We start from the raw sequence: 23,671 nt of genomic DNA, 5'->3' as shown, positions 1-23,671 counted from the left end.
GCCTAAGAACCAGGTCAGCAGAGCTGCTCTAGAGCCAGAGAACCAGGTCAGCAGAGCTGTTTTAGAGCCATAAAACCAGGTCAGCAGAGCTGCTTTAGAGCTAGAGAACCAGGTCAGCAGAGCTGCTCTAGAGCCTAAGAACCAGGTCAGCAGAGCTGCTCTAGAGCCTAAGAACCAGGTTATCAGAGCTGCTCTAGAGCCAGAGAACCTGGTCAGCAGAGCTGTGGTAGCGCCAGAGAAACCAGGTCAGTAGAGCTGCTTAAGAGTAAAAGAACCTGGTCAGCAGAGCTGCTTTAGAGGGAGAGAACCAGGTCAGCAGAGCTGCTTTAGAGGGAGGGAACCAGGCCAGCAGAGCTGCTTTAGAGCCAGAGAACCAGGTCAGCAGGGCTGCTCTAGAGCCAGAGAAACCAGGTCAGCAGAGCTGCTTTAGAGGCAGAGAACCAGGTCAGCAGAGCTGCTTTAGAGGGAGAGAACCAGGTCAGCAGAGCTGCTTTAGAGCCAGAGAACCACGTCAGCAGAGCTGCTTTAGAGCCAGAGAACCAGGTAAGCAGAGCTGCACTAGAGCCAGAGAACCACATCAGCAGAGCTGCTTTAGAGCCATAGAACCAGGGCAGCAGAGCTGCTTTAGAGGGAGAGAACCAGGTCAGCAGAGCTGCTTTAGAGCCAAGGGACTAGGTCAGCAGAGCTGCTCTAGAGCCAGAGAACTAGGTCAGCAGAATTGCTTTAGAGCCATAGAACCGGGTCAGCAGAGCTGCTTTAGACCCAGAGAACTAGGTCAGCAGAGCTGCTGTAGAGCCAGAGAACCAGGTCAGCAGAGCTGCTCTAGAGCCTAAGAACTAGGTCAGCAGAGCTGCTCCAGAGCCAGAGAACCAGGTCAGCAGAGCTGCTGTGGAGCCAGAGAGACCAGGTCAGCAGAGCTGCTTTAGAGGGAGAGAACCAGGTCAGCAGAGCTGCTTTAGAGCCAGAGAACCAAGTCAGCAGAGCTGCTCTAGAGGCAGAGAACCAGGTCAGTAGAACTGCTTTAGAGCCAGAGAACCAGGTCAGCAGAGCTCTTTAGAGGGAGAGAACCAGGTCAGCAGAGCTGCTTTAGGGCCAAAGAACCAGGTCAGCAGAGCTGCTCTAGAGCCAGGGAACCAGGTCAGCAGAGCTGCTTTAGAGCCATAGAACCAGGTCAGTAGAGCTGCTTTAGAGCCAGAGAACCAGGTCAGCAGAGCTGCTCTAGAGGCAGTAAACCAGGTCAGTAGAGCTGCTTTAGAGGTAGAGAACCAGGCCAATAGAGCTGCTTTAGAGACAGAGAACCAGGTCAGCAGGGCTGCTCTAGAGCCAGAGAAACCAGGTCAGCAGAGCTGCTTTAGAGGGAGAGAACCAGGTCAGCAGAGCTGCTCTAGAGCCAGAGAACCAGGTCAGCAGAGCTGCTTTAGAGCCAGAGAACCAGGCCAGCAGAGCTGCTCAAGAGTCAGAGAACAAGGCCACCAGAGCTGCTCTAGAGCCAGAGAACCAGGTCAGCAGAGCTGCTTTAGAGATCATAGAACCAGGTCAGCAGAGATGCTTCAGATCCCAAGATACAGGTCAGCAGAGCTGTCTAGAGCCTAAGAACCAGGTCAGCAGAGCTGCTCTACAGCCAGAGAACCAGGTCAGCAGAGCTGCTTCAGATCCCAAGATACAGGTCAGCAGAGCTGCTTTAGAGCCAGAGAACCAGGTCAGCAGAGCTGCTCTAGAGGCAGAGAACCAGGTCAGCAGAGCTGCTGTAGAGCCTAAGAACCAGGTCAGCAGAGCTGCTCTAGAGCCAGAGAACCAGGTCAGCAGAGCTGCTCTAGAGCCTAAGAACCAGGTCAGCAGAGCTGCTCTAGAGCCAGAGAATCAGGTCAGCAGAGCTGCTGTAGAGCCAGAGAAACCAGGTCAGTAGAGCTGCTTTAGAGCGAGAGAACCAGGTCAGCAAAGATGCTTTAGAGGGAGAGAACCAGGTCAGCAGAGCTGCTTTAGAGGCAGAGAACCAGGTCGGCAGAGCTGCTGTACAGCCAGAGAAACCAGGTCAGCAGAGCTGCTTTAGAGGGAGAGAACCAGGTGAGCAGAACTACTTTAGAGGCAGAGAACCAGGTCAGCAGAGCTGCTCTAGAGCCAGAGAACCAGGTCAGCAGAGCTGATTTAGAGCCATAGAACCAGGTCAGCAGAGCTGCTCTAGCGGCAGAGAACCAGGTCAGCAGAACTGCTTTAGAGCCAGACAACCAGGTCAGCAGAGCTTTTTAGAGGGAGAGAACCAGGTCAGCAGAGCTGCTTTACAGCCAGAGAACCAGGTCAGCAGAGCTGCTCTAGAGCCAGAGAAGCAGGTCAGCAGAGCTGCTTTAGAGCCATAGAACCAGGTCAGTAGAGCTGCTTTAGAGCCAGAGAACCAGGTCAGCAGAGCTGCTCTAGAGGCAGAGAACCAGGTCAGCAGAGTTGCTTTAGAGGGAGAGAACCAGGTCAGCAGAGCTGCTTTAGAGCCAGAGAACCAGGTCAGCAGAGCTGCTCTAGAGCCAGGGAACCAGGTCAGCAGAGCTGCTTTAGAGCCATAGGACCAGGTCAGTAGAGCTGCTTTAGAGGGAGAGAAGCAGGTCAGCAGAGCTGCTTTACAGCCAGAGAACCAGGTCAGCAGAGCTGCTCTAGAGCCAGAGAAGCAGGTCAGCAGAGCTGCTTTAGAGCCATAGAACCAGGTCAGTAGAGCTGCTTTAGAGCCAGAGAACCAGGTCAGCAGAGCTGCTCTAGAGGCAGTAAACCAGGTCAGTAGAGCTGCTTTAGAGGGAGAGAACCAGGTCAATAGAGCTGCTTTAGAGACAGAGAACCAGGTCAGCAGGGCTGCTCTAGAGCCAGAGAAACCAGGTCAGCAGAGCTGCTTTAGAGGGAGAGAAGCAGGTCAGCAGAGCTGCTCTAGAGCCAGAGAACCAGGTCAGCAGAGCTGCTTTAGAGCCAGAGAACCAGGCCAGCAGAGCTGCTCAAGAGTCAGAGAACCAGGTCACCAGAGCTGCTCTAGAGCCAGAGAACCAGGTCATCAGAGCTGCTTTAGAGATCATAGAACCAGGTCAGCAGAGCTGCTTCAGATCCCAAGATACAGGTCAGCAGAGCTGCTCTAGAGCCTAAGAACCAGGTCAGCAGAGCTGCTCTACAGCCAGAGAACCAGGTCAGCAGAGCTGCTTCAGATCCCAAGATACAGGACAGCAGAGCTGCTTTAGAGCCATAGAACCAGGTCAGCAGAGCTGTTTTAGAACCAGAGAACAAGGTCAGCAGAGCTGCTCTAGAGCCAGAGAACCAGGTCAGCAGAGCTGCTCTAGAGCCTAAGAACCAGGTCAGCAGAGCTGCTCTAGAGCCAGAGAACCAGGTCAGCAGAGCTGCTGTAGAGCCAGAGAAACCAGGTCAGTAGAGCTGCTTTAGAGCGAGAGAACCAAGTCAGCAAAGATGCTTTAGAGGGAGAGAACCAGGTCAGCAGAGCTGCTTTAGAGGCAGAGAACCAGGTCGGCAGAGCTGCTGTACAGCCAGAGAACCAGGTCAGCAGAGCTGCTCTAGAGCCAGAGAAGCAGGTCAGCAGAGCTGCTTTAGAGCCATAGAACCAGGTCAGTAGAGCTGCTTTAGAGCCAGAGAACCAGGTCAGCAGAGCTGCTTTAGAGGCAGAGAACCAGGTCAGCAGAGCTGCTTTAGAGGGAGAGAACCAGGTCAGCAGAGCTGCTTTAGAGCCAGAGAACCAGGTCAGCAGGGCTGCTCTAGAGCCAGAGAAACCAGGTCAGCAGAGCTGCTTTAGAGGGAGAGAACCATGTCACCAGAACTGCTCTAGAGCCAGAGAACCAGGTCAGCAGAGCTGCTTTAGAGCCATAGAACCAGGTCAGCAGAGCTGCTCTAGAGGCAGAGAACCAGGTCAGCAGAGCTGATTTAGAGGGAGAGAACCAGGTGAGCAGAGCTGCTTTAGAGCCAGAGAACCAGGTCAGCAGAGCTGCTCCACAGCCAGAGAACCAAGTAAGCAGAGCTGCTTTAGAGATCATAGAACCAGGTCAGCAGTGCTGCTTTAGAGCCAGAGAACCAGGTCAGCAGAGCAGCTAAAGAGCCTAAGAACCAGGTCAGCAGAGCTGCTCTAGAGCCAGAGAACCAGGTCAGCAGAGCTGTTTTAGAGCCATAAAACCAGGTCAGCAGAGCTGCTTTAGAGCCAGAGAACCAGGTCAGCAGAGCTGCTCTAGAGCCTAAGAACCAGGTCAGCAGAGCTGCTCTAGAGCCTAAGAACCAGGTTATCAGAGCTGCTCTAGAGCCAGAGAACCTGGTCAGCAGAGCTGTGGTAGCGCCAGAGAAACCAGGTCAGTAGAGCTGCTTAAGAGTAAAAGAACCTGGTCAGCAGAGCTGCTTTAGAGGGAGAGAACCAGGTCAGCAGAGCTGCTTTAGAGGGAGGGAACCAGGTCAGCAGAGCTGCTTTAGAGCCAGAGAACCAGGTCAGCAGGGCTGCTCTAGAGCCAGAGAAACCAGGTCAGCAGAGCTGCTTTAGAGGCAGAGAACCAGGTCAGCAGAGCCGCTTTAGAGGGAGAGAACCAGGTCAGCAGAGCTGCTTTAGAGCCAGAGAACCAGGTCAGCAGAGCTGCTTTAGAGCCAGAGAACCAGGTAAGCAGAGCTGCACTAGAGCCAGAGAACCACATCAGCAGAGCTGCTTTAGAGCCATAGAACCAGGGCAGCAGAGCTGCTTTAGAGGGAGAGAACCAGGTCAGCAGAGCTGCTTTAGAGCCAAGGGACTAGGTCAGCAGAGCTGCTCTAGAGCCAGAGAACTAGGTCAGCAGAATTGCTTTACAGCCATAGAACCGGGTCAGCAGAGCTGCTTTAGACCCAGAGAACTAGGTCAGCAGAGCTGCTGTAGAGCCTGAGAACCAGGTCAGCAGAGCTGCTCTAGAGCCTAAGAACTAGGTCAGCAGAGCTGCTCCAGAGCCAGAGAACCAGGTCAGCAGAGCTGCTGTGGAGCCAGAGAGACCAGGTCAGCAGAGCTGCTTTAGAGGGAGAGAACCAGGTCAGCAGAGCTGCTCTAGAGGCAGAGAACCAGGTCAGTAGAACTGCTTTAGAGCCAGAGAACCAGGTCAGCAGAGCTCTTTAGAGGGAGAGAACCAGGTCAGCAGAGCTGCTTTAGAGCCAGAGAACCAGGTCAGCAGAGCTGCTCTAGAGCCAGGGAACCAGGTCAGCAGAGCTGCTTTAGAGCCATAGAACCAGGTCAGTAGAGCTGCTTTAGAGCCAGAGAACCAGGTCAGCAGAACTGCTCTAGAGGCAGTAAACCAGGTCAGTAGAGCGGCTTTAGAGGTAGAGAACCAGGCCAATAGAGCTGCTTTAGAGACAGAGAACTAGGTCAGCAGGGCTGCTCTAGAGCCAGAGAAACCAGGTCAGCAGAGCTGCTTTAGAGGGAGAGAACCAGGTCAGCAGAGCTGCTCTAGAGCCAGAGAACCAGGTCAGCAGAGCTGCTTTAGAGCCAGAGAACCAGGCCAGCAGAGCTGCTCAAGAGTCAGAGAACAAGGCCACCAGAGCTGCTCTAGAGCCAGAGAACCAGGTCAGCAGAGCTGCTTTAGAGATCATAGAACCAGGTCAGCAGAGCTGCTTCAGATCCCAAGATACAGGTCAGCAGAGCTGCTCTAGAGCCTAAGAACCAGGTCAGCAGAGCTGCTCTACAGCTAGAGAACCAGGTCAGCAGAGCTGCTTCAGATCCCAAGATACAGGTCAGCAGAGCTGCTTTAGAGCCAGAGAACCAGGTCAGCAGAGCTGCTCTAGAGGCAGAGAACCAGGTCAACAGAGCTGCTCTAGAGCCTAAGAACCAGGTCAGCAGAGCTGCTCTAGAGCCAGAGAACCAGGTCAGCAGATCTGCTCTAGAGCCTAAGAACCAGGTCAGCAGAGCTGCTCTAGAGCCAGAGAATCAGGTCAGCAGAGCTGCTTTAGAGATCATAGAACCAGGTCAGCAGAGCTGCTTCAGATCCCAAGATACAGGTCAGCAGAGCTGCTCTAGAGCCTAAGAGCCAGGTCAGCAGAGCTGCTCTACAGCCAGAGAACCAGGTCAGCAGAGCTGATTTAGAGGGAGAGAACCAGGTGAGCAGAGCTGCTTTAGAGCCAGAGAACCAGGTCAGCAGAGCTGCTCCACAGCCAGAGAACCAAGTCAGCAGAGCTGCTTTAGAGATCATAGAACCAGGTCAGCAGTGCTGGTTTAGAGCCAGAGAACCAGGTCAGCAGAGCCGCTCTAGAGCCTAAGAACCAGGTCAGCAGAGCTGCTCTAGAGCCAGAGAACCAGGTCAGCAGAGCTGTTTTAGAGCCATAAAACCAGGTCAGCAGAGCTGCTTTAGAGCCAGAGAACCAGGTCAGCAGAGCTGCTCTAGAGCCTAAGAACCAGGTCAGCAGAGCTGCTCTAGAGCCTAAGAACCAGGTTATCAGAGCTGCTCTAGAGCCAGAGAACCTGGTCAGCAGAGCTGTGGTAGCGCCAGAGAAACCAGGTCAGTAGAGCTGCTTAAGAGCAAGAGAACCAGGTCAGCAGAGCTGCTTTAGAGGGAGAGAACCAGGTCAGCAGAGCTGCTTTAGAGGGAGAGAACCAGGTCAGCAGAGCTGCTTTAGAGCCAGAGAACCAGGTCAGCAGGGCTGCTCTAGAGCCAGAGAAACCAGGTCAGCAGAGCTGCTTTAGAGGGAGAGAACCATATCAGCATAACTGCTCTAGAGCCAGAGAACCAGGTCAGCAGAGCTGCTTTAGAGCCATAGAACCAGGTCAGCAGAGCTGCTCTAGAGGCAGAGAACCAGGTCAGCAGAGCTGATTTAGAGGGAGAGAACCAGGTGAGCAGAGCTGCTTTAGAGCCAGAGAACCAGGTCAGCAGAGCTGCTCCACAGCCAGAGAACCAAGTAAGCAGAGCTGCTTTAGAGATCATAGAACCAGGTCAGCAGTGCTGCTTTAGAGCCAGAGAACCAGGTCAGCAGAGCAGCTAAAGAGCCTAAGAACCAGGTCAGCAGAGCTGCTCTAGAGCCAGAGAACCAAGTCAGCAGAGCTGCTTTAGAGATCATAGAACCAGGTCAACAGTGCTGCTTTAGAGCCAGAGAACCAGGTCAGCAGAGCCGCTGTAGAGCCTAAGAACCAGGTCAGCAGAGTTGCTCTAGAGCCAGAGAACCAGGTCAGCAGAGCTGCTTTAGAGCCATAAAACCAGGAGAGCAGAGCTGCTTTAGAGCCAGAGAACCAGGACAGCAGAGCTGCTCTAGAGCCCAAGAACCAGGTTATCAGAGCTGCTCTAGAGCCAGAGCACCTGGTCAGCAGAGCTGTGGTAGAGCCAGAGAAACCAGGTCAGTAGAGCTGCTTAAGAGCAAGAGAACCAGGTCAGCAGAGCTGCTTTAGAGGGAGAGAACCAGGTCAGCAGAGCTGCTTTAGAGCCAAGGGGCCAGTTCAGCAGAGCTGCTCTAGAGCCAGAGAACCAGGTCAGCAGAACTGCTTTAGAGCCATAGAACCGGATCAGCAGAGCTGCTTTAGAGCCAGAGAACCAGGTCAGCAGAGCCGCTGTAGAGCCAGAGCACCAGGTCAGCATAGCTGCTCTAGAGCCTAAGAACTAGGTCAGCAGAGCTGCTCTAGAGCCAGAGAACCAGGTCAGCAGAGCTGCTCTAGAGCCAGAGAACCAGGTCAGCAGATCTGCTTTAGAGGGAGAGAACGAGGCCAGCAGAGCTGCTTTAGAGCCAGGGAACCAGGTTAGCAGAGCTGCTGTAGTGCCAGAGAAACCAGGTCAGTAGAGCTGCTTTAGAGGGAGAGAACCAGGTCAGCAGAACTACTTTAGAGGCAGAGAACCAGGTCAGCAGAGCTGCTCTAGAGCCAGAGAACCAGGTCAGCAGAGCTGATTTAGTGCCATAGAACCAGGTCAGCAGAGCTGCTCTAGCGGCAGAGAACCAGGTCAGCAGAACTGCTTTAGAGCCAGAGAACCAGGCCAGCAGAGCTGCTCAAGAGTCAGAGAACCAGGTCACCAGAGCTGCTCTAGAGCCAGAGAACCAGGTCAGCAGAGCTGATTTAGAGCCATAGAACCAGGTCAGCAGAGCTGCTTTAGAGCCAGAGAACCAGGTAAGCAGAGCTGCACTAGAGCCAGAGAACCACATCAGCAGAGCTGCTTTAGAGCCATAGAACCAGGGCAGCAGAGCTGCTTTAGAGGGAGAGAACCAGGTCAGCAGAGCTGCTTTAGAGCCAAGGGACTAGGTCAGCAGAGCTGCTCTAGAGCCAGAGAACTAGGTCAGCAGAATTGCTTTCGAGCCATAGAACCGGGTCAGCAGAGCTGCTTTAGACCCAGAGAACTAGGTCAGCAGAGCTGCTGTAGAGCCAGAGAACCAGGTCAGCAGAGCTGCTCTAGAAAGAACTAGGTCAGCAGAGCTGCTCCAGAGCCAGAGAACCAGGTCAGCAGAGCTGCTGTGGAGCCAGAGAGACCAGGTCAGCAGAGCTGCTTTAGAGGGAGAGAACCAGGTCAGCAGAGCTGCTTTAGAGCCAGAGAACCAAGTCAGCAGAGCTGCTCTAGAGGCAGAGAACCAGGTCAGTAGAACTGCTTTAGAGCCAGAGAACCAGGTCAGCAGAGCTCTTTAGAGGGAGAGAACCAGGTCAGCAGAGCTGCTATAGAGCCAGAGAACCAGGTCAGCAGAGCTGCTCTAGAGCCAGGGAACCAGGTCAGCAGAGCTGCTTTAGAGCCATAGAACCAGGTCAGTAGAGCTGCTTTAGAACCAGAGAACCAGGTCAGCAGAGCTGCTCTAGAGGCAGTAAACCAGGTCAGTAGAGCGGCTTTAGAGGTAGAGAACCAGGCCAATAGAGCTGCTTTAGAGACAGAGAACCAGGTCAGCAGGGCTGCTCTAGAGCCAGAGAAACCAGGTCAGCAGAGCTGCTTTAGAGGGAGAGAACCAGGTCAGCAGAGCTGCTCTAGAGCCAGAGAACCAGGTCAGCAGAGCTGCTTTAGAGCCAGAGAACCAGGCCAGCAGAGCTGCTCAAGAGTCAGAGAACAAGGCCACCAGAGCTGCTCTAGAGCCAGAGAACCAGGTCAGCAGAGCTGCTTTAGAGGGAGAGAACCAGGTCATCAGAGCTGCTTTAGAGCCAGAGAACCAGGTCAGCAGAGCTGCTTTAGAGCCAGAGAACCAGGTAAGCAGAGCTGCACTAGAGCCAGAGAACCACATCAGCAGAGCTGCTTTAGAGCCATAGAACCAGGGCAGCAGAGCTGCTTTAGAGGGAGAGAACCAGGTCAGCAGAGCTGCTTTAGAGCCAAGGGACTAGGTCAGCAGAGCTGCTCTAGAGCCAGAGAACTAGGTCAGCAGAATTGCTTTAGAGCCATAGAACCGGGTCAGCAGAGCTGCTTTAGACCCAGAGAACTAGGTCAGCAGAGCTGCTGTAGAGCCAGAGAACCAGGTCAGCAGAGCTGCTCTAGAGCCTAAGAACTAGGTCAGCAGAGCTGCTCCAGAGCCAGAGAACCAGGTCAGCAGAGCTGCTGTAGAGCCAGAGAGACCAGGTCAGCAGAGCTGCTTTAGAGGGAGAGAACCAGGTCAGCAGAGCTGCTTTAGAGCCAGAGAACCAAGTCAGCAGAGCTGCTCTAGAGGCAGAGAACCAGGTCAGTAGAACTGCTTTAGAGCCAGAGAACCAGGTCAGCAGAGCTCTTTAGAGGGAGAGAACGAGGTCAGCAGAGCTGCTTTAGAGCCAAAGAACCAGGTCAGCAGAGCTGCTCTAGAGCCAGGGAACCAGGTCAGCAGAGCTGCTTTAGAGCCATAGATCCAGGTCAGTAGAGCTGCTTTAGAGCCAGAGAACCAGGTCAGCAGAGCTGCTCTAGAGGCAGTAAACCAGGTCAGTAGAGCTGCTTTAGAGGTAGAGAACCAGGCCAATAGAGCTGCTTTAGAGACAGAGAACCAGGTCAGCAGGGCTGCTCTAGAGCCAGAGAAACCAGGTCAGCAGAGCTGCTTTAGAGGGAGAGAACCAGGTCAGCAGAGCTGCTCTAGAGCCAGAGAACCAGGTCAGCAGAGCTGCTTTAGAGCCAGAGAACCAGGCCAGCAGAGCTGCTCAAGAGTCAGAGAACAAGGCCACCAGAGCTGCTCTAGAGCCAGAGAACCAGGTCAGCAGAGCTGCTTTAGAGATCATACAACCAGGTCAGCAGAGCTGCTTCAGATCCCAAGATACAGGTCAGCAGAGCTGCTCTAGAGCCTAAGAACCAGGTCAGCAGAGCTGCTCTACAGCCAGAGAACCAGGTCAGCAGAGCTGCTTCAGATCCCAAGATACAGGTCAGCAGAGCTGCTTTAGAGCCAGAGAACCAGGTCAGCAGAGCTGCTCTAGAGGCAGAGAACCAGGTCAGCAGAGCTGCTCTAGAGCCTAAGAACCAGGTCAGCAGAGCTGCTCTAGAGCCAGAGAACCAGGTCAGCAGAGCTGCTCTAGAGCCTAAGAACCAGGTCAGCAGAGCTGCTCTAGAGCCAGAGAATCAGGTCAGCAGAGCTGCTGTAGAGCCAGAGAAACCAGGTCAGTAGAGCTGCTTTAGAGCGAGAGAACCAGGTCAGCAAAGATGCTTTAGAGGGAGAGAACAAATTCACTGTGGCTAAATGGTCAAGATCTAAGACTCTTAATCGCAAGGTTGCGTTTTTGATCCCTGGTGTTTCTGTTTCTACAATTAAAAGAGTAGCCAATGGTAATTTACGTGACTAAGGTTGGATTTTTTTTCTTTCACCTTGTTTGAATAGATCTATTTTTAATTATGTATAACCCTGGAGAGGAAAAAGTCATCTTTATCTCTCTCCTACCCTGTCTCTGTCCTTCAATTTTACACTGTAAACTATTTTACTCTATGTGCAGTCTAACCTACCGCTCTATACATGCTGGTTTTCGATTTGAATGTCATATATAAGTTTTTACTCTAACCAATTGAGAGTCACTGAGGCCTAATTGTAAGGGTTTGAGACTCTTACTCACAAGTTTACGTGTTCAATTCCCATTGTTTCTGTTCTGTTAGATCTGTTTTTAAGTATGTATTACCCCACAGAGAAAAAACTCCTCTCTCCCTCTATATATATACTGGGTTTTCGGTTTGAATATCATATAGAAGTTTTGAGGGTGTTCTCCAGAGGGTCACTGTAGCCTAATGGTTAGGGTCTGAGACTCTTATTCTCAAGGTTAAGTGATCAATTCCCAATGTTTCTGTTCTGTTAGATTTCTTTTTAAGTATGTATTACCCACAGAGAAAAAACTCCTCTCAATATATATGCTGGGTTTTCGGTTTGCATGTCATATATATTTGTTTTGTACTTATTTTATATAGGGCCACTGTGGCCTGATGGTTAAGGTCTGAGACACTTACTCTCAAGGTTACATGTTCAATTCCCATTGTTTCTGTTAGATCTATTTTTAAGTATGTATTACCCCACAGAGAAAAAAATCCGCTCTATATATAGGCTGGGCTTTCGGTGTAAATGATATATATATGTTTTTGAAGATAATTTATATGGAGTCACTTTTACCTAATGGTTAAGGGCTAAGATGCTTACTCTCAAGGTTACGTGTTCAATCCCCAGAGTTTCTCAATTCTACTATTAAAGGAGTAAGCAGTAATAACTTACTTGGCTATGGTGGGATTTATTTTTTCTTTAACCTTGTTTGAATAGATCTCTTTTTAATTATGTATAACCCCAGAGAGGAAAAAATTATCTTTATCTCTCTCCTACCCTGTCTCTGTCCTTCAATTTCACACTGTAAACTATTTTACTCTATGTGCACTCTGACCGGTTTGAATATCATATATAAGTTTTGAGGGTGCGACCCAGAGTTTCACTGTGGCCTAATGGTTAGGGTCTGAGACTCTTAATCGCAAGGTTAAGTGTTCAATTTCCATTCTTTCTGTTCTGTTAGACTTCTTTTGAAGTATGTATTGCACAACAGAGAAAAAAAACTCCTCTCAATATATATGCTGGGTTTTTGGGTTACATGTCATATATCTGTTTTGAAGGCATTCTGTATACAGTCACTGTGGCCTAATGTTTAAGGTCTGAGACTCTTACTCTCAAGGTTATGTGTTCAATTCCCATTGCTTCTGTTAGTTCTCTTTTTAAGCATGAATTACACCTCAGAGAAAAAACTCCTCTCTATATGTATGCTGGGTTTTTGGTTTGCCTGTCTTATATCTGTTTTGAAGGTGTTTTATACAGCGTTAATGTTGCCTAATGGTTAAGGGCCAAGACTTTTACTTTCAATGTTATGTGCTCAATCCCTGGTGTTACTGTTTCTACAATTAAAGGAGTAAGTTATGGTAACTTACTTGACTAAGGTTGGATTTTTTTGTCTTTAACCTTGTTTGACTAGATCTCTTTTTAATTATGTATAACCCCAGATAGGATAAAATCATCTTTATCTCTCTCATACCCTCTTTCTGTCCTTCAATTCACACTGTAATCTATTTAACTCTAACCGGTTTGAATACCATATATAAGTTTTGAGGGTGGTATACAGAGCGCCACTGTGGCATAATGGTTAGGGTCTGACACTATTGAGGTTAAGTGTTCAATTTCCAATGTTTCTGATCTGTTAGATCTCTTTTTAAGTATGTATTACTCCACAGAGAAAAAACTCCTATATATATATATATACACTATTCACAGAAAAAAACATAGGTTTCAGGGGTGTTATAGTTAGCTGGCCATTTCAGTCGCTCAAAACCATAGACATTCCTCCGTTATAGTTAGTTCTGCTAACTATAACTTGCGCGCCCGCAATGCACTGCTGATCATGTGACATATTGCATCATTCATGACATGGTCAGTGACATCACTGATGACATCTCAAATTACATCACTGATGACATCACTGATGACATCACTGATTGCATCATCCAGTAAATGTGGTTTAGTTTGAAATTTAAATATGTATTATTTATATTCCAATCTGTATTGAAGATTGAGTGGATATATAACTGTCTGGATGGAGGATTTAGTAGCTGTCTGACTGTCTGTTTAAGTGAGTAATTAAAAGTGTCTCACTTAATACATGGATTAGTAACTAAACTATGGGAATGTGTGCATCACCGTCTCTGTTGTTGTATAACATGCTGCATCAGTTGGTCACTAACTACATGAGTGTGTATATTAGTTATTGATTAGTTGGGTGAGTATTTGTATGGGACACTGAGTTTGTGTGTGGTTGTATGGGTTGTGTGTAACTCTATGCATAGATGTGTGAATGGTTTATTGACTAGGTGTATAGGTTTAATAGTGCATGTGGAAACAGTTGTTTGGGTGACTGAGTGTATTTATTTGTGTGTTGGTGAGCGGATATATGTTTTAGTTGTACATCTTCAACAAAGTAAAAAAATAAAAGGCATTGTGTGTGAAAGTTGGTATATATAAATAAGTATGTGTAAGAGTCAGTGATTGTGAGAGTAACTATATGAATGAGTGTATAATTGTAATGGTGATTTTTTAACATGTTAACTATGAGTTACTATGTGTTTGAATAAATGAGGTGTTTTTGGATAATTGTGTAAGTGAGTAAATGTAAAGTGTGATTAAGTTTTTTTATGAGTGAGTAGGATGACTGCATAACCGACTAAGATGACTGCTGATGTGTCAATGTCTATATATGTGTATAAGTGCATTTGATAGTGTTCTATTAATTAGTGACTGCATGTATAAATGATTCTGTTGTTGAATGGGTAGTTGTGTGTGTAGACTTAGGAATCAGTGAGTGGGTATGTAGTAACTGGTACTGGTGTGTCAATGGTTTAAAATATGGTACTTTGTATTTTACAGTGAGTGATGAAAATTTATACTAGTGTATGATGAGGTGTATCAGATTGTCAGTAGGATGATGTCATCAGTGATGTCATCAGTGATGTCATTTGAGATATCATCAGTGATGTCATCAGTGATGTCACTGACCATGTCATGAATGATGCAGAATGTGACATCATCAGCAGTGCATTACGGGCGCGCGAGTTATAGTTAGCACTAACTATAACAGAGGAATTTCTATGGTTTTGAACGAGTGAAATGGCCAGCTAACTATAACACCCCTGAAACCTATGGTTTTTTCTGTGAATTTCTAAGGTTTTTTAAATGCTAATTTCTAACTATAATGTCTCTGAAACCTATGTTTTTTTCAGTGAATTTCAAAGATTTTTTAAATGCTAATTTCTAACTATAACATCTCTGAAACCTAGGGTTTTTTTCAGTGAATTTCAAATGATTTTTAAAAGCTAATTTTTAAGTGTGATAGTAGTTATACCTATTTTTTTGGTACTGATTTTCTACAGTTTACTAGCTGTTTATTTATCAATATTTTATTCATTAAATAATATTATATATTTTTCTGAAAATTGCAAAAAAAAATTACAATATAATTCAAACTGAAATATTGATTCATTTTGTGTTTTAATTTTTTATTTTAATATATTTATATTATTTCCTTTAAAAAAAAAGTTTCACAATTTTTTTCGAAGTCGCGCACTCAAACGTACACATCACGGTGGGTGCGCGGATTATAGCTGCCATTTTAGAAAAGTCATGAAGGATCCGCGTACGGTGTGCGATGGCTGAGTGTTTTTCAGTTACATCATATACATTTAATATTACGTGATGTGCGCGATTGGTATGCGACACATGCGCATTACGGTACGAGATGCTTGCGCGGTGGTGGATCCCGCGTGACGTCATATACGTGCTGGGGCACGCTGGGTGCGCGACTCCCGCAAAAAAAAAAAAAATGTTCCACAATGATATGTATGTGTCTTTAATATACAAATTAGGGCAAGAGATTATCATATTCATAAAAATAATATATTTGTACTTATAATAAACGTATATTATTTTTAAATATATTTTCTCGAAGTCAGAAGCGTGCATCGTGAGTGAAGAGAACCAGGTCAGTAGAGCTGCTGTAGAGCCAGAGAAACCAGGTCAGCAGAGCCATTGTAGAGCCAGAGAACCAGGTCAGCAGAGCTGCTCTAGAGCCTAAGAAGCAGGTCAGCAGAGATGCTCTAGAACCAGAGACCCAGGTCAGCAGAGCTGCTCTACAGCCAGAGACCCAGGTCAGCAGAGCTGCTTTAGAGGCAGATAACCAGGTCAGCAGAGCTGATGTAGAGCCAGAGAAACCAGGTCAGCAGAGCTGCTTTAGAGGGAGAGACCCAAATCAGCAGACCTACTTTAGAGCCAGAGAACCAGGTCAGCAGAGCTGCTCTAGAGCCAGAGAACCAGGTCAGCAGAGCTGATTTAGAGCCATAGAACCAGGTCAGCAAAGTTGCTCTAGAGGCAGAGAACCAGGTCAGCAGAACTGCTTTAGAGCCAGAGAACCAGGTCAACAAAGCTGCTTTAGAGCCAGAGAACCAGGTCATCAGAGCTGCTCTAGAGCCAGAGAAACCAGGTCAGCAGAACTGCTCTAGAGGGAGAGAACCAGGTCAGCAGACCTGCCTTAGATCCATAGAACCAGGTCAGTAGAGCGGCTTTAGAGCCAGAGAACCAGGTCAGCAGAGCTGTTCTAGAGGCAGAGAACCAGGTCAGCAGAGCTGCTTTAGAGGGAGAGAACCAGGTCAGCAGAGCTGCTTTAGAGCCAGAGAACCAGGTCAGCAGAGATGATCTAGAGCCAGAGAAACCAGGTCAGCAGAGCTGCTTTAGAGGGAGAGAACTAGGTCAGCAGAGCTGCTCTAGAGCCAGAGAATCAGGTCAGCAGAGCTGCTTTAGAGCCATAGAACCAGGTCAGCAAAGCTGCTCTAGGGGCAGAGAACCAGGTCAGCAGAGCTGATTTAGAGGGAGAGAAACAGGTCAGCAGAGCTGCTTTAGAGACAGAGAACCAGGTCAGCAGAGCTGCGCTAGAGCCAGAGAACCAGGTCAGCAGAGCTGCTTTCGAGAACATAGAACCAGGTCAGCATATCTGCTTTAGAGCTAGAGAACCAGGTCAGCAGAGCTGCTCTAGAGCCTAAGAACCAGGACAGCAGAGCTGCTCTAGAGCCAGAGAACCAGGTCAGCAGAGCTGCTCTAGAGCCAGAGAACCAGGTCAGCAGAGCTGATTTAGAGCCATAGAACCAGGTCAGCAGAGCTGATCTAAAGGCAGAGAACCAGGTCAGCAGAACTGCTTTAGAGCCAGAGAACCAGGTCAGCAGAGCTGCTTTAGAGCCAGAGAACCAGGTCAGCAGAGCTGCTCTAGAGCCAGAGAAACCAGGTCAGCAGAGCTGCTCTAGTGGGAGAGAACCAGGTCAGCAGAGCTGCTTTAGAGCCATAGCACGAGGTCAGTAGAGCTGCTTCAGAGCCAGAGAACCAGGTCAGCAGAGCTGCTCTAGAGCCGGAGAACCAGGTCAGCAGAGCTGATTTAGAGCCATAGAACCAGGTCAGCAGAGCTGCTCTAAAGGCAGAGAACCAGGTCAGCAGAACTGCTTTAGAGCCAGAGAACCAGGTCAGCAGAGCTGCTTTAGAGCCAGAGAACCAGGTCAGGAGAGCTGCTCTAGAGCCAGAGAAACCAGGTCAGCAGAGCTGCTCTAGAGGGAGAGAACCAGGTCATCAGAGCTGATTTAGAGCCATAGAACCAGGTCAGTAGAGTTGCTTTAGAGCCAGAGAACCAGGTCAGCAGAGCTGCTCTAGAGGCAGAGAATCAGGTCAGCAGAGCTGCTTTAGAGCCAGAGAACCAGGTCAGCAGAGCTGCTCTAGAGCCAGAGAAACCAGGTCAGCAGAGCTGCTTAAGAGGGAGAGAACCAGGTCAACAGAGCTGCTCTAGAGCCAGAGAACCAGGTCAGCAGAGCTGCTTTAGAGAAATAGAACCAGGTCAGCAGAGCTGCTCTAGAGGCAGAGAACCAGTTCAGAAGAGCTGATTTAGAGGGACAGAACCAGGTCAGCAGAACTGCTTTAGAGCCAGAGAACGAGGTCAGCAGAGTGTACTGCTCAATTTCTCCGGCCTTATTGTGTTGTAGAGCGATTGATGTGACTTTAGTCTCTTTCCATTCAAGTCTAGGGGTTAGAGTAGTGTATAGAGCCTATTTATTAGGCACTTCGACATGATCCTGTGTTATGTATAATAGACTGAAGTCAAGGGTGAAATGTACTGCTATTGATGTGACTTCAGTCTCTTTCCATTCAAGTCTAGGGGTTAGAGTAGTGTATAGAGCCTAGTTATTAGGCACTTCAACATGATCCTGTGTTCTTCCCCATAGATCAGGGTTTGCATACATATCTTAGGGGATAGATTCGTTAGCATTAGGGGTAATCTGTTCTGTAGTGAGGGTATTTCATGGAGCCGTGCTGAATTCAGGCCTGGTAGGCCTTAAACGGGAGAGATATTATTCTTCCACCGATGTTAGTTCTATTTAATGAATGTATAATAGACTGAAGTCAAGGGTGAAATGTATTGCTCGATTTCCCCGGCCTTTCTGTGTTAAAAGGGGCCTAATGTGACTTCAGTCTCTTTCCATTCAAGTCTAAGGGTTAGAGTAGTGTATAGAGCCTATTTATTAGGCACTTCGACATGATCCTGTGTTCTTCCCCATAGATCAGGGTTTGCATACATATCCTAGGGGATAGATTCGTTAGCATTAGGGGTAATCTGTTCTGTAGTGAGGGTATTTCATGGAGCCGTGCTGAATTCAGGCCTGGTAGGCCTTAAACGGGAGAGACTCCATCTTTCCTCCTGCTCTGGCAGCTTGGGAAGCTTCTAGGTCATAGGCAGTGTTTTAGTTAGGAGGTGTTATTCGCTTGGAGAGAACCGGTTCAGGCCGGCCCTTATCGAAGGATTGTATTCTTCTTCATGCCGAAGACACTACATCAGGCCGGCCGGCTGGGAACGTGTCCTTGGCACGGGGAGGTACAGGAATTTGGTGGGCGGCAGGTTATGTGCTGGAATTTTCCATGAGAAAATGCACATCTATATTAGTGAAAGTCTGAGGCAGACATTGGCACTTGCTTTTAGTCCATGGGCGGCACCTGGCCGTTAGCAGTAAAGCTACTATTTATTCCAGGGAAGACAGATGATAAACTTGAAGGTGGAGAAAAACCGAGAGACAGATATTCTTTTAACACAGCAGCCAAAGAGAAGAGAGTAGCCAATGAGGAAGAGGTCCCAGTGACTCGGAGAAAAGAGAAGGGAGTAGATCTGTAACTGCAGAGGTGTGACTTCCAGGCGAAGCCGAGGTGCAGACGGGAAGGGAACCTGGATGGCCATTGAGTGCAGGCTACATACGACCAAGGTGATGTCGACCCCTTTCTATTAGAGTGTACAACTTAATCTTTCACTTTCCTTGCAGGTTATATGTGATGTATTCTGTGAGCGTGTATGTAGTAACTAAATAAAGTATTTAGTTTGTAGTGAGTCAACCTGTGCTGTGTGTTCTTGTATAGGAGGGTAGCCTATTCTTCTAGTCAGATATGACTTGACATGAACAGATGTTAATCCTGATCAGGTAAGTGGTAACTGAATGAGGGAGGAAGGAGCCCCTCGAACTGAAGAACATGTTGTGCTCAACTAGTGGTCTTTGTGTGATCTGATATATGGTAACCCTGATTCCCCTGTCGTGTATTACGGTGATCATAGGATGAGCTCGTGCTGAGGCTGCCGTCTGGGTAGGAAGTCCTGGGTCTGTCTGAGACCGCGAGGCTGAGGCTGCCGTCTGGGTAGGAAGTCCTGGGTCTGTCTGAGACCGCGAGGCTGAGGCTGCCGTCTGGGTAGGAAGTCCTGGGTCTGTCTGAGACCGCGAGGCTGAGGCTGCCGTCTGGGTAGGAAGTCCTGGGTCTGTTTGAGACCGCGAGGCTGGGGCTGCCGTCTGGGTAGGAAGTCCTGGGTCTGTCTGAGACCGCGAGGCTGGGGCTGCCGTCTGGGTAGGAAGTCCTGGGTCTGTCTGAGACCGCGAGGCTGAGGCTGCCGTCTGGGTAGGAAGTCCTGGGTCTGTTTGAGACCGCGAGGCTGAGGCTGCCGTCTGGGTAGGAAGTCCTGGGTCTGTTTGAGACCGCGAGGCTGGGGCTGCCGTCTGGGTAGGAAGTCCTGGGTCTGTTTGAGACCGCGAGGCTGGGGGCTGCCGTCTGGGCAGGAAGTCCTGGGTCTGTCTGAGACCGCGAGGCTGCTATATATATATATATATATCCATATAATAGGAATTCCCTGTCCTTAGGTGGTACATGTATATATGTGGTTACTTATTGTGAATAGGCCCTAGGGAGGGGGTAACGTTCTGGCTGGGTTAGAGAGGCCCTGTTGAGCGGGTTCTATCTGATCCAACAACCCAAGCAGAACACAGAGCTGCTGTAGAGCCAGAGAAACCAGGTCAGTAGAGCTGCTTTAGAGCGAGAGAACCGGGTAGGCAGAGCTCCTTTAGATGGAGAGAACCAGGTCAGCAGAGCTGCTTTAGAGGCAGAGAACCAGGTCAGCAGAGCTGCTGTAGAGCGAGAGAAACCAAGTCAGCAGAGCAGCTTTAGAGGGAGAGACCCAGGTCAGCAGAACTACTTTAGAGCCAGCGAACCAGGTCAGCAGAGCTGCTCTAGAGCCAGAGAACCAGGTCAGCAGAACTGATTTAGAGCCATAGAACCAGGTCAGCAGAGCTGCTCTAGAGGCAGAGAACCAGGTCAGCATAACTGCTTTAGAGCCAGAGAAACAGGTCAGCAGAGCTCTTTAGAGGGGGAGAACCAGGTCAGCAGAGCTGCTTTAGAGCCAGAGAACCAGGTCAGCAGAGCTGCTCTAGAGCCAGGGATCCAGATCAGCAGAGCTGCTTTAGAGCCATTAGAACCAGGTCAGTAGAGCTGCTTTAGAGCCAGAGAACCAGGTCAGCAGAGCTGCTCTAGAGGCAGAGAACCAGGTCAGCAGAGCTGCTTCAGAGGCAGAGAACCAGGTCAGCAGAGCTGCTGTAGAGCCAGAGAAACCAGGTCAGCAGAGCTGCTTTAGAGGGAGAGAACCAGGTTAGCAGAACTACTTTAGAGCAAGAGAACCAGGTCAGCAGAGCTGCTCTAGAGACAGAGAACCAGGTCAGCAGAGCTGATTTAGAGCCATAGAACCAGGTCAGCAGAGCTGCTCTAAAGGCAGAGAACCAGGTCAGCAGAACTGCTTTAGAGCCAGAGAACCAGGTCAGCAGAGCTGCTTTAGAGCCAGAGAACCAGGTCAGCAGAGCTGCTCTAGAGCCAGAGAAACCAGGTCAGCAGAGCTGCTCTAGAGGGAGAGAACCAGGTCAGCAGAGCTGCTCTAGAGCCAGAGAACCAGGTCAGCAGAGCTGCTTTAGAGAAATAGAACCAGGTCAGCAGAGCTGCTCTAGAGGCAGAGAACCAGTTCAGCAGAGCTGATTTAGAGGGACAGAACCAGGTCAGCAGAACTGCTTTAGAGCCAGAGAACGAGGTCAGCAGAGCTGCTGTAGAGCCAGAGAAACCAGGTCAGTAGAGCTGCTTTAGAGGCAGAGAACCAGGTCAGCAGAGCTGCTGTAGAGCCAGAGAAACCAGGTCAGCAGAGCTGCTTTAGAGGGAGAGAACCAGGTTAGCAGAACTACTTTAGAGCCAGAGAACCAGGTCAGCAGAGCTGCTCTAGAGCCAGAGAACCAGGTCAGCAGAACTGATTTAGAGCCATAGAACCAGGTCAGCAGAGCTGCTCTAAAGCGGCAGAGAACCAGGTCAGCAGAACTGCTTTAGAGCCAGACAACCATGTCAGCAGAGCTTTTTAGAGGGAGAGAACCAGGTCAGCAGAGCTGCTTTAGAGCCATAGAACCAGGTCAGTAGAGCTGCTTTAGAGCCAGAGAACCAGGTCAGCAGAGCTGCTCTAGAGGCAGTAAACCAGGTCAGTAGAGCTGCTTTAGAGGGAGAGAACCAGGTCAATAGAGCTGCTTTAGAGACAGAGAACCAGGTCAGCAGGGCTGCTCTAGAGCCAGAGAAACCAGGTCAGCAGAGCTGCTTTAGAGGGAGAGAACCAGGTCAGCAGAGCTGCTCTAGAGCCAGAGAACCAGGTCAGCAGAGCTGCTTTAGAGCCAGAGAACCAGGCCAGCAGAGCTGCTCAAGAGTCAGAGAACCAGGTCACCAGAGCTGCTCTAGAGCCAGAGAACCAGGTCAGCAGAGCTGCTTTAGAGATCATAGAACCAGGTCAGCAGAGCTGCCTCAGATCCCAAGATACAGGTCAGCAGAGCTGCTCTAGAGCCTAAGAACCAGGTCAGCAGAGCTGCTCTACAGCCAGAGAACCAGGTCAGCAGAGCTGCTTCAGATCCCAAGATACAGGTCAGCAGAGCTGCTTTAGAGCCATAGAACCAGGTCAGCAGAGCTGTTTTAGAACCAGAGAACAAGGTCAGCAGAGCTGCTCTAGAGCCAGAGAACCAGGTCAGCAGAGCTGCTCTAGAGCCTAAGAACCAGGTCAGCAGAGCTGCTCTAGAGCCAGAGAACCAGGTCAGCAGAGCTGCACTAGAGCCTAAGAACCAGGTCAGCAGAGCTGCTCTAGAGCCAGAGAACCAGGTCAGCAGAGCTGCTGTAGAGCCAAAGAAACCAGGTCAGTAGAGCTGCTTTAGAGCGAGAGAACCAGGTCAGCAAAGATGCTTTAGAGGGAGAGAACCAGGTCAGCAGAGCTGCTTTAGAGGCAGAGAACCAGGTCGGCAGAGCTGCTGTACAGTCAGAGAAACCAGGTCAGCAGAGCTGCTTTAGAGGGAGAGAACCAGGTGAGCAGAACTACTTTAGAGGCAGAGAACCAGGTCAGCAGAGCTGCTCTAGAGCCAGAGAACCAAGTCAGCAGAGCTGATTTAGAGCCATAGAACCAGGTCAGCAGAGCTGCTCTAGCGGCAGAGAACCAGGTCAGCAGAACTGCTTTAGAGCCAGACAACCAGGTCAGCAGAGCTTTTTAGAGGGAGAGAACCGGGTCAGCAGAGCTGCTTTACAGCCAGAGAACCAGGTCAGCAGAGCTGCTCTAGAGCCAGAGAAGCAGGTCAGCAGAGCTGCTTTAGAGCCATAGAACCAGGTCAGTAGAGCTGCTTTAGAGCCAGAGAACCAGGTCAGCAGAGCTGCTTTAGAGGCAGAGAACCAGGTCAGCAGAGCTGCTTTAGAGGGAGAGAACCAGGTCAGCAGAGCTGCTTTAGAGCCAGAGAACCAGGTCAGCAGGGCTGCTCTAGAGCCAGAGAAACCAGGTCAGCAGAGCTGCTTTAGAGGGAGAGAACCATGTCAGCAGAACTGCTCTAGAGCCAGAGAACCAGGTCAGCAGAGCTGCTTTAGAGCCATAGAACCAGGTCAGCAGAGCTGCTCTAGAGGCAGAGAACCAGGTCAGCAGAGCTGATTTAGAGGGAGAGAACCAGGTGAGCAGAGCTGCTTTAGAGCCAGAGAACCAGGTCAGCAGAGCTGCTCCACAGCCAGAGAACCAAGTCAGCAGAGCTGCTTTAGAGATCATAGAACCAGGTCAGCAGTGCTGCTTTAGAGCCAGAGAACCAGGTCAGAAGAGCAGCTATAGAGCCTAAGAACCAGGTCAGCAGAGCTGCTCTAGAGCCAGAGAACCAGGTCAGCAGAGCTGTTTTAGAGCCATAAAACCAGGTCAGCAGAGCTGCTTTAGAGCCAGAGAACCAGGTCCGCAGAGCTGCTCTAGAGCCTAAGAACCAGGTCAGCAGAGCTGCTCTACAGCCTAAGAACCAGGTTATCAGAGCTGCTCTAGAGCCAGAGAACCTGGTCAGCAGAGCTGTGGTAGCGCCAGAGAAACCAGGTCAGTAGAGCTGCTTAAGAGTAAAAGAACCTGGTCAGCAGAGCTGCTTTAGAGGGAGAGAACCAGGTCAGCAGAGCTGCTTTAGAGGGAGGGAACCAGGTCAGCAGAGCTGCTTTAGAGCCAGAGAACCAGGTCAGCAGGGCTGCTCTAGAGCCAGAGAAACCAGGTCAGCAGAGCTGCTTTAGAGGCAGAGAACCAGGTCAGCAGAGCTGCTTTAGAGGGAGAGAACCAGGTCAGCAGAGCTGCTTTAGAGCCAGAGAACCAGGTCAGCAGAGCTGCTTTAGAGCCAGAGAACCAGGTAAGCAGAGCTGCACTAGAGCCAGAGAACCACATCAGCAGAGCTGCTTTAGAGCCATAGAACCAGGGCAGCAGAGCTGCTTTAGAGGGAGAGAACCAGGTCAGCAGAGCTGCTTTAGAGCCAAGGGACTAGGTCAGCAGAGCTGCTCTAGAGCCAGAGAACTAGGTCAGCAGAATTGCTTTAGAGCCATAGAACCGGGTCAGCAGAGCTGCTTTAGACCCAGAGAACTAGGTCAGCAGAGCTGCTGTAGAGCCAGAGAACCAGGTCAGCAGAGCTGCTCTAGAGCCTAAGAACTAGGTCAGCAGAGCTGCTCCAGAGCCAGAGAACCAGGTCAGCAGAGCTGCTTTAGAGGGAGAGAACCAGGTTAGCAGAACTACTTTAGAGCCAGAGAACCAGGTCAGCAGAGCTGCTCTAGAGCCAGAGAACCAGGTCAGCAGAACTGATTTAGAGCCATAGAACCAGGTCAGCAGAACTGCTTTAGAGCCAGAGAACCAGGTCAGCAGAGCTCTTTAGAGGGAGAGAACCAGGTCAGCAGAGCTGCTTTAGAGCCAAAGAACCAGGTCAGCAGAGCTGCTCTAGAGCCAGGGAACCAGGTCAGCAGAGCTGCTTTAGAGCCATAGAACCAGGTCAGTAGAGCTGCTTTAGAGCCAGAGAACCAGGTCAGCAGAGCTGCTCTAGAGGCAGTAAACCAGGTCAGTAGAGCTGCTTTAGAGGTAGAGAACCAGGCCAATAGAGCTGCTTTAGAGACAGAGAACCAGGTCAGCAGGGCTGCTCTA

Source organism: Triturus cristatus, chromosome 1_2, assembly GCF_964204655.1.
Source record: "Triturus cristatus chromosome 1_2, aTriCri1.1, whole genome shotgun sequence".
Classification (NCBI taxonomy): Eukaryota; Metazoa; Chordata; class Amphibia; order Caudata; family Salamandridae; genus Triturus; species Triturus cristatus.
This window is presented reverse-complemented; position numbering follows the sequence as displayed.